General features: G+C 39.3%; 1 protein-coding gene across 1 annotated transcript in view; it reads left to right on the top strand.

The window, feature by feature from the left end:
• Positions 1-3,742: 3,742 nt before the first annotated feature.
• The window catches only part of LOC129767502 (Na(+)/H(+) exchange regulatory cofactor NHE-RF1), a 67,025-nt gene continuing 50,934 nt past the window's right edge, over positions 3,743-19,833 (top strand). Inside the window, exon 1 of the mRNA XM_055768479.1 lies at positions 3,743-4,123. The gene's annotated coding sequence lies outside the window, so the exon portion shown is untranslated. The remainder of the gene's footprint in view (positions 4,124-19,833) is intronic.

Consider the following 19,833-nt stretch of genomic DNA (forward strand, 5'->3'; position numbering starts at 1 on the left):
AGAGAGGAGGGTGGAGTGTCTAACCACCATAGAAACATTTATTGCACCCTAAAACCTTTATATGCCTGATTTGGTTTCATTTGCTTGATTCATTCTCGAGTAATGCAGAAATTTGTGTTTCATTTGTATGGAAGCCCCCGTTCAGAGAGGGGGAGGAGTCTCAAACTATCACAAGAACCCTCGCCGGCCCCTAAAACCCCTACACACCAATATTCATGTCGATCGGTTCAGTAGTTTCCGAGTCCATAAGAATCAGACAGACAGACAGAAATCCATTTTTGTATATATAGATGAATCCAAAGTGTTAGAAATCCTGACAATTGGATTTTGATTTTGTGTTATACTTTCTAGCAATTTGATCATTTCTACCTGGTTGGCCATCATTAACATTTACCTGTTTTTTCTATTTCTACAAATTTATGCTCCCAACTTATTGTAAATCTACAATTATTTGATTTGCAAAACTGCATTGCAAAACGTACCATTTTGTCTGTCTTTTGTGCAGACTTGGGCAATTATACTCAATCGAAAAGTTCCTAGTAATGTAGTTATTTTTGATACAAATTATATTGAGTAGGTCTGCATCTTGCTTCTGACGAAGTTAGCTGATCATAAACAATAACTTTCCCAACTAGTTAGTAGCAGTTTTGGCTGTTTTTTATGCCACACCGTCGATATGAGAGCAAATTTGTCAGTCCGCAAATGCTGGGTTTGCTCATCTCTTCTGTCAAAACGAATAAGTCGCATAACTTCTGAGAAACAATTTCTGTTCTTTTCTTTTTCCATATAATGGGACGGTTAAATTTCTTGTTCGATATGCATCAGGTGCATATAAAATTGCATCTAAATCTCACAGAAGCATCTAATATCTAAATCTGTAGAAATTAGGGGTCGCGCATAAATTATGTAACGCTAAAAATGCGGTTTTTGTACCACTTAGGGAACATCTGAAAACGGTCTGTAATCGGCTGTTGGACGAAGATTCCATTTGATGTCGGAACAGGAGCACGGCATACGGTCTTTGCGAATGCATCTCTCGATTCTACCAAACAACTGTTTGCTATTCGTGGTTCTCCAGTTGGACTCGTACACCAAGGAGCTCAAAATCCCGAAGAAATCTTTGATTGGGTGACACTGAGACATCGATTCGTTTATTCGATTCGATTATTGAAAAACAATCGTTCCTGAATTGTTGGGAAGGGGGTTATTAAAGGGTGTGTCACATCAAATTGCATCACGGAAAAAACGCTGTAGAAATTTAATTTTTAGGAATTATATCTTCAGCTTTCGCTTATAATCAGATAAGAGTGTTTAGATCACGTTGGCCATGCTTCACTGTCAATTTTTCGTAAATTTGGAAAAATGTCGTCGAACGAAAAAGAGCGTCGTGAATTAATCCTGTGCATTCATTTCGAGAATCCGGAGTTGTCACATCGGGACATCGGTAAGATGCTGGGAATCGTCCAATCCACGGTCAGCAGAATATTAAAACGATACTTCGAGAACTTAACCATCGACCGGAAGGTGAAGAACGGCAAAAATGGATGCTTCGTCAGTGAAAAAGATCACAAGCGCGTAGTTAAGCAGTTTAGACGTGATCCGAGAAGTTCGGTCCGGGATGTCGCCAATAAGCTGAATTTGTCAAGTTCATTCGTCCAGCGGACCAAGCAGCGGGAGGGCCTGCGTACATACAAGGTTCAGAAGGCAAAACATGGTGGGGAAGACGCGAGCCCGGAAGCTGTACACCGAAATGCTGACGAAGCCGCATTGCCTGATAATGGACGACGAAACTTACGTCAAAGCGGACTTTCGTCAGCTTCCGGGCCTGTTGTTCCTCTCCGCAGAGGACAAATTCAGCGTTCCGGAGGAGATTCGCAAGCAGAAACTATCCAAGTTTGCCAAAAAGTACATGGTGTGGCAAGCGATCTGCTCTTGCGGAAAGCGGAGCGCCCCCTTCGTGATAACCGGCACGGTAAACGGGCAGGTTTACCTTAAGGAGTGCCTACAGAAGCGCTTACTACCACTATTGAAGCAGCACGAGGGCCCGACCATCTTCTGGCCGGATCTCGCTTCGTGCCACTATTCAAAGGACGTGTTGGAGTGGTACGAAGCCAACGGGGTCACCTTCGTGCCAAAGGAAATGAACCCGCCCAACGCACCGGAGCTTCGCCCAATAGAGAAATATTGGGCGATTATGAAGCAGGTCCCCCGGAAGAACCCCAAAGTTGTCAAATCGGAGGCGAACTTCAAGAGAAAATGGATTTCTGTTCAAAAAAAACTACAACCTGACGTTGTACAGAATCTTATGGACGGGGTAAAGAGGAAGGTGCGAGCATACGGGCTTGGGCTCGACGTATGAATAAAAAGAAAATGCCAAAAGTTGTTTAATAGTTTTTATTTTACTGTCTAAAATTTTCAAAAGGATCGGTCTATTGGGCGAATTTTTACAGCGTTTTTTCCGTGATGCAATTTGATGTGACACACCCTTTATATTGATCTACGGGAAGAGACGAATACAACAAAATACAGAAGGCTCAAATCGGATCATCCCTTCTTCGGGTTATCCGCTTACCAACAGATTTTGTCTTACATTTTTATTTATATAGATTTTGTGGACTTTGTGGTAAATTAATACCTGGAGAGGAATTATTTTTCATGCTGCATACGACACATGTCTTTATAGATTAAACTATAAATTGTTGGTACTCATGAGTCTTTCATTAAGGACCTGTCAACGGTGGGTTCGTTGGACCCAATTTTCCACTATTTGGCCACGCATTCCGACCGGAAAGTTACGAATTTCGCGATGGATGTTGTAGACCAGTTACCTGACATAGGCCCATGAAAAGAAATCCAATGACGTCAAATCGCATGAACGAGGACAAAAACAATAATACATATTTTCTTGTTAACAAAGTCATTTAGCCAGAAATAAACATCATAACTGAAGATTTTAGAGGCGAATGAACTGCAAAGTTTAAAGCCTCTTAAAAACAATGAATCAATCAATAACTGAAGATGATTTTGATTTCATAATTTTTTCCAAGATTCGTCAGGTCCCAAAAGGGGAAGTTTCGGCACTTCAAATGATCAAGTAGCTTTAGTTCTTGAATCAATTTGATCTTCTAAGGTTGTAGCCCAAGATCTTTACGCAAAATACGCCATAATGAGGTTTGGGAGATGCCCAATTTTTGAGAACGCCGTGCAATTGACAGATCATTTGAATGTTTTAAGGGTACACGAATACACAAAACTAACAAGTCGCTAATGGTATTTGACTTTTCAGACCAAAAATTCTATCGATTCGATATCAATGAAAGTTCCATAGCATTTAATGACAACTGTTTCCTGATCCGAGGGAAACAACATTACGTTTGCCTTAATATGATTACTGACACACCAGCAAACTATGCATGTTTTGTTAATTTTCTTAACATTGTTATGTTTTCAAGTACTGTTGACTATTATTCATATGACAACGGGCAAACGTCCACATTCTTGGTATGATCGCTATTTCTAGTAGAGTCCAACATTTTGTGAGGTTATCATCGGTCAGGAGATCGCACACACATACACACCCGCTAATGGCATCTCCGGATAAAACCGGACCAAAAACCAGAGACAAATGGGAGTAGTAAATGAGCGACAAGAGCGCGAGAGAGCCATGAAAAAGAAGAGAGGATGCATCAACTCCAACTCCATCGCGCTTACCAGGTTTCAGTGGGTTAAGCCTAAACTGCTTGTCCGAAGTGACGCTAGTATTGAAGCGACAGGTAGAGTTTCAACATTGCTCGGTAGAGTTTAGTCGGTGTTTCGCTCAACACGCGGGTTTCTCTCGATTAGCTGAAATCAAGGAAGTGACGGAGAAGGGAACGAAGGAACGACAACGTAATAAAAATAATAATATTCAATACAGACATCCGAGGCTCTGTCCATAGTGCATTCTTTGGTGCTGGTTCTGAAAGTGAGGAAGCAAAGTTGTGTGACGGTTTGTGTGCAGGTGCAAGAAGAAAGGTGGTCACCTCGAATTTCTACCAGTTTCGCGAGTGGCTGGCTATTTCAATCGGCAAAAATCTTACAAATTTGTCGTGTGGATTCAGTGCTACTACATCGAAACGAGAAGGTAAGTGGTTGACCTGGCGCTGTGATGTTAAATTGTTGTAAACGGCTGTATAGAAGGTACGGTTCAGAAGATAATTACATGCTCAAAGTGCGATTTCAATATCCATCATCTTACGAAGAAGCCATTAGGGTTGAGCTATGAACCGCACGCAATTGCATACACACGGTGACCTTAAGGTTTTTCAGTTCAATAGGAGTATGCCCGTCACTGACCGCCTGACTTTGAACATTCACAAAAACCGGTTGTAATTGAAATTATTCAATTCCACCAATGGTGCGTTTTGCGTAATGTTAAGTCGCGTTCGTCGGATTATTGGACATTAGAATCAAGTTCATATTGTTTATCATTTCTAGACTAGATTAAAACTAATTATCTTAAAAGTGATTTTTATTTTCATAAGAGTAATAATTGATCGCGAGTAGTGAATTAGAAGTTGAGTATTATTTACACCTTCTACTTACATTTCACGCGATTGAAGGTCAGTACGCAGTAAAATGGACAGATCAACAACAATGAACAACTCCGTGTTGAAATTGACTATTTAAGAATTATGCCAAATCAACGTTAAAGAAAGTGTGCATCGAACAAACGAATTACGCAAGTGGCGCCAAGCAGCCTTGTAAACAGTCTCAGCAATAAACAAATAAATCCAGAACAATTATGCAATATTATTGATTGATTCCATCATCGATTCGTGAGTGCTCTAAAGTGCTCTGTAATCTACTTTGTTCAATTTGTGTTTCTTCTTTTGCAAAGCCCAATTTGCAGGGGATTTTTCAGTGGAATTTTTTGCCAGTCTGCTCTACATTTTTGTGTTACATATTATTCTCTCATAAAAAGCAATACGCGAAATGGAGAGTTTTTTCGGTTAGAAATAATTACTCGAAGATGTCGCTGAAGTTTGGTCAAATACGCTAAGTAGGACTTTGATCGTGCAAGGAAAAATAACAGAAATGTCAATATTGACAGAATTGAGCAATGTCATGCGGTTATGCAAGGAATCATGGCAATGTTATTGTTATGTTAAATTGCGATGCTCAATTTGAATTCAAATATTTTCGCAGTGAATTCAAAATAGTTCCTTTGAAGAAAGATTGTGGCACAGACCGCAGAGGACCGGTTTTTGTCGGAATATGAAGGGAATCATGAGGCGCTGGTGCGGCCTCGAATCAACTATGCCTCGCTCAATTGCTCAGATTCGAAGTAAAAAAAACATGCTTGGCATCCTGATTAACTTCTGTTTACCGCGTTGGTTTAGTTGAGAGATGGAAAAGTTTGACGCAACCAGTTGAGGTTCTAGGGACTGGACCGGAACTTTGACGCCCGGGTCAAAATTTTCCACGCTTTGCTCCACGGTTGGTTATCATTTTCCGTGCTTTATTCGTATACAAAATTAACATTGAATACATTTGTGATCGCGGATATATAGTTCAATATGAACTATCGGTCTTATTAGTAACATGTTTTTCATCAAGAACATCAAGAACGGGATCACTGACCACCACGGGTCCGTTTACAGTGATCGAATCGTTGGACCCAACTTTCCATTACTCGGCCACACATTTCGACAGAAATGTTGCGAATTCCGCGTTGGATTTTGTCTGTGACAGTGACTTGATATAGCCTCGTAAAAAGAAATCCAATGGCGTCTAATCGCATGGATGCGCCGATCAATCGATAGGTCCATTTCTCGAAATAACACGTTTATCAAACTTACTTTTCAATAAATCCATTGTAATGTGCGCTGTGTGGCAAGTGGCACCGTCTTGTTGAAACCATACAGTATTATTGATGTTAAGATCTTCCAACTCTGGTCGAAAATAGTCTTCCAACATGTCGCGATAGCGCTCTTCATTGATGTGAAGGGGCTGTCCACTAACCACGTGTACAGAAAAGCACAATTTTAGGCTCCCCCTCCCCCTCCGTGGACAAGCGTGGACAATGACTATACCCCTCCCCCGTTGTCCACGTGGACATTCTTCCATATTTTTTTAATATTTTGATTGAAAAAAGGTAAATAATTGCATTGCGCCTATATTCTATTTTAAATTAGTCCTATTTTATATTTGGTGTTTTTCAATGATAAAAAAAAACAATTCAAGAATAAAAAACATGTTCAAGGAATATTTCGATTCATTCGTCTCCGCAAATCATATATTCAAAAAATGAAAAAATTATACAAATTGGCTTTTAAATAGGATCGGTTGTTTTCTATTCTTTGATTTTTCCATCAACATTGCGCAAAAAGTTATTTGTATCGCTCTTCAGTTTGTTTCAAATTCTATTTTTGTAGTATTAATTACACCTCTTCCTACCAATATATCTTACAGTTTGAAAATATGTGAAATAGTTTACTGCAGGAAAAGCTCGGCTATGGCAACTGTATGAAATGTTAACAGTTACTAAAAAGTCGTTCTTTTTCATCACATTTGCTCTACTACATATGGAAGTCTATTTAATCATTTATATTTTGGGCTTAACTGATATTGAACCCAAAATACTACTCGGAGGCGATCTGGCGTAGTGGTAACATCCATGCCTCTCACGCTAAAGGTCACGAGTTCAATTCTCACTCCCGACATTCTTCCAAAAATGGAAGTAAAAGTGACGAACCAGCCAAATGTGTTGAAAGTCACTATAATACAGATAAAAAAAAAAAAAAAAAAAAATACTACTCCTTCAAAATCGCTTTTCGAGAGCCCACGACAAATACATATCTTTGCTTTTCCAATGGCAAAAACTAAAATACTATTGATTCCCTTCGACACTAGGATTGCATCCTAAATAATCCTACCGAAATTAGAAATATTTCTTTGGTGACTTCAAAGGACTGTACAACAATAAAACTGCACAATCAAGTAAAATGTTGAAAATTTATCAAACATTTTTCTTCTAGAAGATCAAAATCAGCAACTAAGAATCAGGAAGAATGAAAATAAAAATCAAGAAGGAATCAGCAAAACTCATATTGGGTTGTCCGAATAGTTTGTGCCGATTTTTGGGAAAACGAGTAACACAACAAAACCGATTGTTCATTTCGGTAAAATAGACTTATATCTAAAACAAAGAAAGCTTACTTCGATGTAAATTACGTTGTCTGTAAAGTTCACGAACTTTCTTGGGAACATCTGAAATTAGGTTCCGTACAGTATCCTCAGATACGCTGGCGGCGGCGCTTTTCCATCTCCTCTTGAAATCATTAATGCCATTCGCTTTCTTCTTAGTTTCGAATAGTTTTCGCTCAATCAGAGCCCAGTACTTTTCCACTGGGCGAAGTTCTGGACAGTTAGGTGGATTTGCTGTTTTTGGCACATATTTGACCTCATCATTCCAGGATGGACTTTGCCATCTGTGCCAAATCTGGCCAAAACAACGCTGGGGAGTCGTGGCTTCTTATGAATGGTAGCAACCGCTTCTGGAGACATTCCTTCTCGTAGACATCCTTTTTGATAGTGCCGGTAGAGACGAAAGATTTGGCTTTTCGGCCACAACTGCATATTTATGATTGGCAGGTACCAAGTACTTTTTGGGGAATTTAGACTGCTTCTTGGTCCGGAAACACTCGGCTACGGCATTCCTTTGCATTGCAGTATAAAAAGCGAGACCCGGAAGCTGTTTGAAGTCTTCGAGAACATAAGTTTCATCGTCCTTTCTGGTACATGAACATTTTGGCAAAAACTGGGTGTAGAGCACCTTAGCACGGCTTTTTGCAGTGAAATTTTGCTTATCATCACGATTGGGTACCTTTTTCACTTTGTACGCCTTCAGTCCATGCCTCTGCTTCACTTTTCGTACATATGATTTTGATTTTACAACCTTTCGAGCCACATTTCTAACTGAAAGGCTACTACCTTTCGGTCCATCTGTCGATAGCACAGTTTTCGATTTGTTCCGCTTTCAACATTCCGATTCACAGTTAAACGCTGGTCGAACAACTTGCACACACTAAACACGGTACTGTTCGGCAGTTTTAGCTTTTTGGCGAGATCGCGTACCGACAGTGTTTGATTTTGCTACCGTTCGCGCAAAATGCGTTTGCGTACTTCCACTTGATTCGACGCCATATTACCAAACTGAAGAAGAATGTAAACATGTTGGACATCGAAATAAAGGGTTTCAGCTGTCATGTAAGTGAAATATTCCATTGATTAATGGAATATTTCTTAAACTACACTGAAAGAAAAGTGTCCGAAATTTAACGTGGACAGGCTTTAGGTAGACATTCATTTATTAAATTTTATTTTCACAGTTTTTTCCACATGTTCTGGCCAAGGTTATTTTATGCAGTCCATGGAGTAAAAGTTTTGCCCTTGAGAGTATTTTGCTGAAACCTGAACTTGTGAAAATCTGAAGGTGCAATATTCGGTTAGTTTAGCTTATGTTAGTATCGTCCTATGGTTAGTTTCATGGAATATTAGGCTGTCAAAAAAGTCCTGCGGTATTTCCGCGAGGTGTCGTTGTAAGCGCGTAGTTCTAGTTGTATTCATTGTATCGAGTCATACTATAGCTTGTTGGAAAGGTATTTTGCGCGCTATAATATAGTCGTTTACAGTGTTTTGTTTGGTTAAGTCGTTCGTGAGTTATAGTGTCGCAAATATGGAGCAAAATAAAGAGAAAATCCGACATATTTTACAGTACTACTATGACAAAGGCAAAAATGCATCTCAAGCTGCCAATAAAATTTGTGCAGTTTATGGACCCGATACAGTTTCCATTTCCACCGCACAACGATGGTTTCAACGTTTTCGTTCTGGTGTAGAGGTCGTCAAAGATGCGTCACGCTCCGGAAGGTCTGTCGTCGAAAATTGCGACAAAATCGCTGAATTAGCCGAGAAAGACCGGCATAGTAGCAGCCGTAGCATCGGCCAAGAGCTGGGGAAAGTCATCAAACCGTTATTAACCATATGAATTAGCCTGGATTCACAAAGAAGCTCGATGTATGGGTGCCACACACGTTGACGCAAAAAAACATTTTTGACCGTATCGACACATGTGAATCGCTGCTGAATCGCAACAAAATCGACCCGTTTCTGAAGCGGATGGTGACTGGCGATGAAATGTGGGTCACTTACGACAACGTGAAGCGCAAACGGTTCTGGTCGAAGCCCGCTGAAGCGGCTCAGACGGTGGCCAAGCCCTCATTAACGGCCAGGAAGGTTCCGCTGTGTGTTTGGTGGGATTGTCAAGGAATAATCTATTATGAGCTGCTTCCCTATGGCCAAACGCTCAATTCAGACCTGTACTGCCAACAACTGGACCGCTTGAAGATATCACTCATGAAGAAGAGGCCATCTTTGATAAACAGAGGCCGCATTGTCTTCCATCAGGACAACGCCAGGCCATACACTTCTTTGGTGACGCGCCAGAAGCTCCGGGAGCTCGGATGGGAGGTTCTTTTGCATCCGCCGTATAGTCCGGACCTTGCACCAAGTGACTACACCTGTTTTTGTCCATGGCGAACGAGCTAGGTAGTCAGAAGTTAGCCACAAAAGAGGCCTGTAAAAACTGGCTCTCCGAGTTTTTTGCCAATAAGGAAGCGAGCTTCTATAACAGGGGTATTATGAAGTTGGCATCTCGTTGGGAACAAGTCATCGAACGAAACGGTGCATATTTGACTTAAAACAGGTGATTGTAACTAATTTTATGAACAAATGAAAATTCAAAAAAAATACCGCAGGACTTTTTTGACAGCCTAATACATCATTTACTTCAGACGCAATCAATCAAACAATACCTTCCAAGTATGTTTTTCATTGATTTTGCAGAGTACAACTATTTAACCCTACCACAAACAGGACAAACCCACTACTTGACGATCTGTGTGGTTACCAAGGCTGTACGTTGGCTTAGCCTCAAAGGTCACGCAAATGTCCTGGTACTCTCCAATTAAAAGTTGAATCCTGGAACTCGGAATGGTTCTACAAGCATAACGTTCCTTTCGTTTTTGGCGTTGGAGTAGCTGTTCGCACGAAAACAATTCATCGCCCAATATATCAAAACCAATACGGTCTAAATAAGAAATGTAACTTTGTCGTTTGTCGAGAAATTTATAGAAATGTATTGGATTGTTATTAGGAAATATATTCCCAATAACAATCCAATCAACCTGATCGTTTCGCTTCCATTTGATTCATAGAAAGTTTCAGTAGGACTATTTACTACAAAGGTATTCTCTATCGAATGAAAAATTATGCTTTAATTTTGAATTAAGAGTATTTCATGAAATAATGAACGCACAGCAAATCGATGGTCAAAACTGCCCACTGCAAACTTAACAATATTCTATACAAGGTCCAGTTGTTGCTTTGACGAATGCATTATTTTATAACAGAGTTACTGCGTTTCAAAAATCACTCAAAATTTTCGATGTGGCATTTTGCTCCTCTTTTTTTGTCGAGTGTAGTTCTTTGTCCACTCCGGAATACGATTGATCACAGGAAATGTCGGTTCATTTACACACTCGATTCACTTTTACTCGTCAACACAATACGAAACCTTTTTCGCAATAGTTCGGGAAATTTTCAGAGGGCACTAATAGCGTATTAAAAATATTTTCAATATATATTTTCTTATTTTTAACTGCTTATTGCCCAATCTGCATTAAAAGTCTAGATGGCTTCCAAATAGCTCGTGGGGAAAACTTACATAAAAAACTCACGACTCATTGATTTTTTACTAACCTTACCCGAAAAGTTATTTGTATTGCTCTTTAGTTTCTCCCATTTATGTTGTTTTGATTTTCCTCCGCTTAAATACTTATCAAAACATCACTTATGAAACTCCAACAGTTTACTAGAGAGTGATTCCATGCCAAATTAATCAGCCACTGCCCTTCCCCATCCATTATTTTAAATTTGTTCAATTTTCCCAAAAAAATATAGCTCTGCCCGATTGAAATAAGTTTTTGATAGATCAATTAACTTTCTATTAAAATTTAAAGAAACTTTCTCATAAGTTGAAAAAAATATTGTTAGGTAATCGATACGGAATATTTCAGGTGATAGAGGATCATGTTTGATGATAAAAATTTTCCACGCTTATGGTCAAATCTCAACTACGAAAGAATGATTGAACATTCATTTTTTTGCCTTGATTTTAATTCAAAAAGTATCCTGCTTAACACGATTCAATTGCTTCCATTTGAAGAAATTTTGCATAAAATTCTGTTGTGAAACATTTAAATTAGGGGAATATAACAAAAAGGAAAACAGTGTGGCATCAAGGAAGGAATTGTAGAGTGGTTATAGAGCTTCAATGTGGTTGATCAAAACAATCCAGTTTATAATGCTTTTTTGGAAAATGAATAAAAGCCCATAAAAGACACAAGATTTTAAAGTTCTTTTTTACTTCTTAAGGTTTCCTGGTTACATTAAATTGAATGTTTTACAACTGCATTCTACGCAAAACGTTCTTATCTTTCAAATGAGCAGCATAATCATTCTAAGTAGCGTACTTTCTAAATTAGAGTTAGTTCAAGACATGCAATAAGGCTCAAGAAAAGTTCAACAACAGTGTCCTACTTGAGAATTGACCATATGCGTAGAAGAATCTTTTTCATCAAATATGTTCCTCTATCACCTCCTGAAATATTCCGAATCAGATACCTTATTCCATGTATATTCTTATCAGAATACTGGCTTAATTGTTTTGAGTTTGACGACTAGTGGGGCATGGACAATCTCACAATATTTACATTGTTTCCTAGAAATTGACGAAATTAAAATACTTTGGAAGGATGATTTTACGCGCAATTCTGTATGAAAAACTATACAGACATTATTATCCTAAGACTAACTGTTCTCGAAATATAATAAAATGTATAGGAAATTATATTTGATAATAAAACAGTTTACGCATATCATAAAATCTCAACCATTATGAAATCGTTTATTTTTGTAGCATACTTCGTTACTATAAAAGTTCGATCATAGGAAATAGCTTGGTCATTCACAGTTTACGTGAGATATTTTTATAATACAGATTTCTCTGAAGAAGTTCAATGATATGAGATAAAATATAAGAACTTTTGACTGGGTAGCACTCTCAAGCGGCTCAATCCATTTATTGATAAATATGGAAAGTTTTGAAATTCTTGAACATGTATTTTTAAATTTAATTTTGAATGAATAGATGATTGTATTTAAACAAAATAATCTTCCTGTCCACGTGGACTCAGTGTATACCCCCTCTCCCCTCTCCGTGGACAAGCGTGGACATTTTCTTACCCCCTACCCACCCTAAAGTTGTCCACGTGGTATGTGGACAGCCCCTTTACATGTTGGTGTTGGTGCATTGGACAACATCGAACACCTGCGAAAAGCGTGTTCGTGTAAACAAAAACATTGAACATCGCGTGCACATGTGTAAGTGTGAGTGTGAGTAGATCTTTTTTTATCTTACAGATGATCATGTTGGCTTTTGCTCCTCTCTTTGGTCGATCAGCAACACTTCCAAGCTGTTGATTACCCATTCGGTTATATACAATGCGTTTCACAACTATAGAACTACTCATTTTTTCTGAGTTTCCAGTGATATGTAAGAAGTCGGTTGAATTAAAGTATATAGTGTAGAGTACAATAACTATCTTCATTTATAAGACAGGCCATTTGAACTTCATTGTTGTGTTCAGGCCCGAAACATTCAAAAAACAAAAATTCCAGTGTTTCATAACTATAGAACCAGATGGAAAATCTCTCACTCCTTGACAAAATTAACGCCAATTTAACATGAATTATGATAAGTTTCTAATTCGTAGGTCATCTTTAGTTCTCAATCAGTTCAAATAACCCATTCGGAATGGTATGAATTTGGCATCAATTCATGAAATCCGGAAGGTCATTGCATGGTTTATTGAATAGGGGCTTCAGATTCTGGACTGGTCAGCTTGTTCACCAGATCAAAAACCCGTAAAAAAACTTATGAGGAGTGGTTGTACGAATTGTACATGCAGTTTACAAGCAGTATGAGTGATTTGAAGAGCCTAAACGAGCAGTATCCTCTGCGTAGAACGAGATACACACTACAACATGGCGCAGCTTGGTCAAAACCACCCCGAATGGATTATTTGAACTGATTGAGAACTAAAGATGATTTATGAATTAGAAACTTATTGTAATTCATGTGAAATTGAATTTAATTTTGTAAACGAGTGAGAGTTTTTCCATCTGGTTCTATAGTTATGAAACACTGAAATTTTAGTTTTTTGATTGTTTCGCGCCTGAACACAACAATGTAGTTCAAATGGCTAGAAGATAGTTATTATATCCTACACTATATACTTCAACTCAACCGACTTCTTACATATCTCTGGAAACTCAGAAAAAATGAGTGGTTCTATAGTTGTGAAACGCAGTGTACTGGCGCGAAGATAACGATAACCGTCTGGCAAACAAATCCGCCGGACGGTACTTCTGTTTGAATTGTATTTCATGACAATATTGTCATCCGAGAGTTCTGGTTTTTTTGGTCCATCCGAATGATTTTTTTCCTGCTAACGGAAATGTTTGAGGATCCTACACATGGATCATTTTTGTACCCGTCCCGTTCACGACAGCTCTGGTTTTGAAACCACAAAGTGCAAGTACAAAACCCCATATAAAAATGATAAAAGTATTCAGAAATCTCCAACTGGGGAACAGTGCGTATTCGTAACAGATTGTGTAGGTCAACATGTCAAATTAATTACCAAAACCGTTCGGGAACTCCTCACCCTCAGTCTGCATCCGCGGAAAGGTGGCCCGTAATTTACTGCACGATCGTAACAACGAAGCGTTAAATTGTATCTTCAATCAATGCGGACTCGATTTTGGGAGTTTGCCATTCACAGTGAGTCTACCGCATGTCATTTCCATAAAGTAACGCTCAAATAATATGTGGTTCCAACCGGAAGTCATTCCATAATTTTGTACGTTCCGTAAACGTGCCGAAGATGGTGCAAATTGTACACACGATCAAAAGCCAGTCTGGGCATATGGGATGTACCAAATAAACACATTAATCAATCTCTGTCAGCGCTCAAGTCACAGTGAATGTTGCGTATGGCTTCGAAGATAAACCAATGGCTCTTGAAATAACATCGTCCTTCATTCAGCTTCGATTAGCGAAACTATCGTTGTGATCCGGGTTATCGATGGCTATGAAAGTTAGTGATAAAAACGATGAGTAATGTTCTGCTCTGTGTGGAATGAAAACGAAAGCACAGTCCAACGGACGAAGTCAGTCAATTGGAGTGGAGCAATCGGACCAGATAATTCTAGTCTGGAAACCCCCGGTCCAGATAATTATGCTGAAGGGGGAGGGCCGTAGAAAGTGAAATTGTGACATTGAAGGTGGTCATTTTCACTGATTGCACGGTCACTCGGTCCATATCCAAGGTGTACCCGACAATTTGAGATGAAATAGCTAATAAGTATCTCGGATGCAGCTTGCAGCATCGTTGTACGCGTAGGTTGATTAATCTCACAGGAACTCACATCTGCATATATTATTGATTATTTTTATATCGCGACGTAAACATAAACAGCTAGGAGGTACATTGTATCACTACCTGGGTGCGTGTGGCGCTAGGATACGGGTACCATAATGCGCCAGTCGCCTCCTCGTGGTAATCGAAGATAACCAAATGCGTGATGTGTTTTCTCCACCGAGTTATTATCGCGTACACACGGGGGCATTGATAGCAGCAGGCAGAACAAGCGGGCGCAGAACGGACCCAAGGTGAGCAAGCTTTGACCGACGAGTCGGTCGATCAACTGTGAAATACCTTCGATTCGGATCGAGACGACAAACATAACACAAACAACGCTTCTTATTTTCATTGCTCCCTCTTTCAAAAAATAACACTCAAAGTCGCACGGATTGGTGGCACTAAGCTCGCGCGCGCTTAGTTACCGTCACGTGATTGTGTGTGTGTGTGTGTGTTTGTTTGTGTGCTCTTCGTGCAGAATTCCAAGCTCGATTTATCACCACGGGGGGTAGGAGGCTGGCAATTTGCGCTTTGTTCGCGGTCCAGGTCGGATAAGGTTGGAATGTTTTGTACACTTTGCTTCCATCAACAGCACCGCACACATTAGTCATCTCCAGTGCGCTAATCGGCCAAGAATGCTGCTGCTGCTGCCATTACACACACGTTTTGCCACCCTATTGAAGCCGAACGTGAGGAGATAATTCGCGACCGCGTCAGGTTAGTTATGATGAAGATGACGAGTAGTTGTTCATCAAATGGTCACAGCGACAGGTGACCTTCGCGAGTGGAAGGTGTTCTTGGAATGAAACGCGAGGAATTTAAATTTTGAATAATTAGATGATGATCATCGTTCGGCTAACGGAAGTGTCTTGTTTTTGTTCTGACCGTGAGGATTCACAGCAAAGTCGTTTGGAAATATCAAAGAAGTTGGGAATGTCAAGAAAGAAGCAGAGTATAACAGGATTAAGACGATTATTCTAATAGCGTGTAGATTAATTGTTTTGTATCCTAAGCAAATGGCAAAAACATAGACAGCTAGTTAAGTTCAGCTTGTTCTCATCATCGTAAAAATGAATTCGTTAGACTCCTTCAGCGTAGCTCAACGGGATCAAAATTCCACTGTTTTCAAGAAACGAAAACTTAACAACTAGGTTATTTTTTATTAAAACCGTTTACTAAAGTTAGTAATTTTGATTACATTATCATGAAAGGAATAAAGGTTCTTCCATTTTCATACAGACTTTAACTTTTGGAGGCGATCTGGCGAAGTGGTAACATCCGTACCTCTCACGCTAAAGGTCACGAGTTCAATTCTCAATCCCGACATTCTTCCAAAAATGGAACTAAAGTGACAGCCAATGTGTTGAAAGTTACTTTAATACGGATAAAAAGATAAAAAAAATTATAGGAGGTTGTGTCCAAGATACGACCGCATTGTTGACGTAGAACTACGCTGTTATTTTATATAAGTCGCTTTTTTATACCTTCGGATATTATTTATAATGCTGTGAAATTTTAGAAACAACTGCTTAGTAGAATAATCTCTAAAAAAGTTTTTTCATTGTAGAATCAGTTGACGATAATTGATTGATGATTCATTCCTGCACTCGCAAAACAATACACTAGCTGATCGTATGTCACAATTTATTTCATGTCAATGCATTGAAAATTTACCTCGAACGTTATTCCGGTGGCCTTTTTTGCAATTGACGTAGACTCGGCTACAGTCGATTATATACATGTTGCACCAGCACCATTATTCCACATCTCATAACTACATCAATATATCTTTGGCGCCGCATGGAAACAACAACAATGACAACACTTGCAAGTATCAAATATCCTGCTACATATTATTTAGTATTGCCTCAAAGGAATCGCACCTCTAGGCATCGTTCGTACAACGTAAACCAAGCGCCAAACAAGCGTTCGCCATAGCATGCATACAGAGCCATATATTGGTGGCTTGAAACTAATAGGAATATAAAAACTTCTCACTATTTTGCGCTATCCTCAAAAGAAACTCTTCTGTTAATATTACTGGTCTCGAAAAAAGTTACATTACTTTCTCATCCTCGAGAGAAACGCAGTTGTCACCCTTAGTGGAGGAAGTTTTTCTACTGGCAAGCGAAACCTAATCACATACAAAATTCCAGAACAACATTTACTTTCTTGGTGACTAAACAAACAAAATAAACTCTTTTTGTTAAACCTCGAAAACAGTTGCAATGCTTCATTATGATCAATATTAGCGCAAATGAAATTCCAGTTGAAGGCAGTTTTGCGACTGGCACGCGAACCCTAATAACTTATGACATTCCAGTAAGACATTCAAGATGCTTGGTATTCCCCAAATAATTTTTTGGCGCACAACCTTAACGCCTGCTTCGCCATAACGTCAGTTTAATGCATTGATGCATTCTCAAAGGCACCAACGAAGCCCTTATGATGACGGAAAACAAATAATGTTAATTGCTTGGAAAAAGACTGAATTATGCCACACAGCTTGTACTCTGCTGTAACACCCATCGATGCGAATTCGCTGATGAGTTTGTCAAGAGCGACCGCCTTCACCACCAGCGGGAGGCCACCAGTTCCATGCGGTATCACACTCGCGAAGGCTCGGTTCAGTGCGAGCGCTTTTCACTGCACCAACACCGCGTGCATCACTAGCTGAAGCTTGCCTCGAAATGTTATCGCCCCTGGCAATGCGTTCGTTTTTTTGCAGGGCTAGAGCCTGTTTTCCTCTTCTTCTTGCTCATTACACACTACGCGAAGCGTCCAATTTATGACGCGGAAAGAAAAAAAGTCACAGGAGGGTTGTGTCCGAGACACGACCGCATAGTTGACGTAGGATTCCGTTAGGCTATCTGTTGAATTTGGATATGTTTGAAGAATTACATCGTTAAACTCTTTGATAATGATTTGGTGGCCCTGAAAAGGACAACTTTGTTTGGTTGTTGGATATTGTTTGTTCACTCCACTAGTGTTTACCGAGTGATGATGACAGAAGTATGGTAAACAGTAGTTGGGTGGTGCGCATAAGATGGAAGATGCCGAAGTGGAATAAGATAACACCTAACACTATATGTAGAGCATATGGGAAATCACTTTTTCAAATATTTCTTCACTTTTCCATTTTTTTCTCGCAGCATGAACTCCCCTTGGGTGAAAATGAACACAACAAAACAGACAACTTAAGCCGAACGACCCGTTCTCGAGCGGGAACACACCTTGGTTTTTATTTATGAAAATTGAAATAAATCGATTCATATATCAAGTCATTTTTAACACAACTGCTACCATATACAATTTTACAATTACACTCGTGCTAAATTTTATCACAATACGCGACCAGTCATTGATATGAAATTTCACGAAGCAACCAACATTAAAGTTCCAAATTTAAATTTTATTTGCTAGAATTAATCGTATCACTCACCCTACTTGCTATATAAAAATACTCCCGACTTGCTAATATTTGCAATGCCAACTTCCCTCGGGCACCTTGGTTTTGATGTCTCTGTTAGGGAACACATTTCGGTGGGAACAAAAGCTCCCCTGTTATCATGTATTTGCAATGTCGATATCCCCCAGGCAGCTTGGTTTTGATTGCTCTGTTAGGGAACGCATTTAGGCAGGAACAATAATTCCCCCTATTTTCATGTATTTGCAATGTCGATTTCCTCCAGGCAGCTTGGTATAGATGTCTCTGTTAGGGAACCGCCGCATTTGTCGCAATTTCGACCAATTAGAAGTGGATATTTCCGTTAGACTAGGGGTTGATATTTTTCAATTGTTCGAAAGTTAGTTTCATTACATATATTATTTTATTCAATATAAAAAATTGTTATGGAGTGCCGACATCGATTGACGCAAAAATTTCATCAATCCATCATGAAATGACTTAGCAATAAGCGATTGAAATTGGACAATTTTCACGATGTGCTCGATTTTCGATTTTCAATTTGTACCCCAATATTTTCCCGAAAGACGTAATCCTACGTCAACACACGATACGAATAACGCGAAAAACGAACAGAAAAACCAAACGCGCAGCGAAAGCAAAGTGAACTGGATTGCTCATCAGTCCGATGCCGAATGAAAGTTTGCCTCAGCGAGATCCACTGTTTATACTCTAGGCAAGTATTCCCCTTCATTTTTCTACTTTTCCTTTGTTCACAGAGACTTTCCCCTCCGTTGGTTGTCGATAAGTTGCTCGTTATTGACAGCTCTGTTCGGGAAAGCACACAAATGGACAGAACAAATGTATGGGAAAATGGAAATGCTTAAAGTTTTCATGAATTTTAACCACTTCTCGTTTTGTCGACTAAATATTTCTTTATTGTTATGATTCCACACGCAGAAATCCCAGATTGTGAAGGCGATCTGGCGTAGTAATAACATCCATACCTCTCACCCAGAGATCACGAGTTCAATTCTCACTCCCGACATTCTTCCAAAAATGGAAGTAAAAGTGATGAACCAGCCGAAATGTGTTTGATAGGCACAATAATAGAGAAAAAAAAATCCCAGATTCAAGGACTTCCTAAACGTTCTCTATGGGATTTAAGTTGGGTGAGGTTCCAGGGAAAAATGTTATCTATATGGCATTGTCAGAACGAGCCATGCATAAATCTCGCCATCGGGAAACCTGCTACCTATAAATACATTTATCGCTCCAAAACTTTCTGCTCCCTTTTGAGCTGATGACGGATCTTTTCACGACTGAATCAAGATGCTTGACTCGTCCAATGCAATCGTCATTTTGTTTTCCATCAGACCTGCGTCGGAAGAAGTTTGTTTCTGACACCCCAACCCCTAACCGACGTCTCATTCACAGCGGAAATTCTACGGAGCTTTATCAGATTTTTGTCAATCTCTGTGCGCAGTGTTGGTAATGGAAGATATGAAATGTTTTCGATCCTTTGCGCTCTACACCAGTGAGATATTTATAAATCAAAAACTTACATTCTGACAAATATATACCGGGAACTTGTTATTTTAAATTTTCCCGATGAACATTTTACAATTTTTCTCTTTAAGTAGGTACTACTGTCAGTAATCTTACTGTCAATATTGAGCGTGATTTGCCATTTAGTTTTTTTTTAACATTGAGAGCAAGTTATTTTTTTTTGGCTCGACGATTTTTGATATGGGGTATTCTAAGTGGCGTCGAGTGGAGCTTTCGCACCCCTCCCTCTTCGCTATTTATGCATGATACATGCCGAATGATGAAGTATTT

This window comes from Toxorhynchites rutilus, chromosome 2 (assembly GCF_029784135.1).
Source record: "Toxorhynchites rutilus septentrionalis strain SRP chromosome 2, ASM2978413v1, whole genome shotgun sequence".
Lineage (NCBI taxonomy): Eukaryota > Metazoa > Arthropoda > Insecta > Diptera > Culicidae > Toxorhynchites > Toxorhynchites rutilus.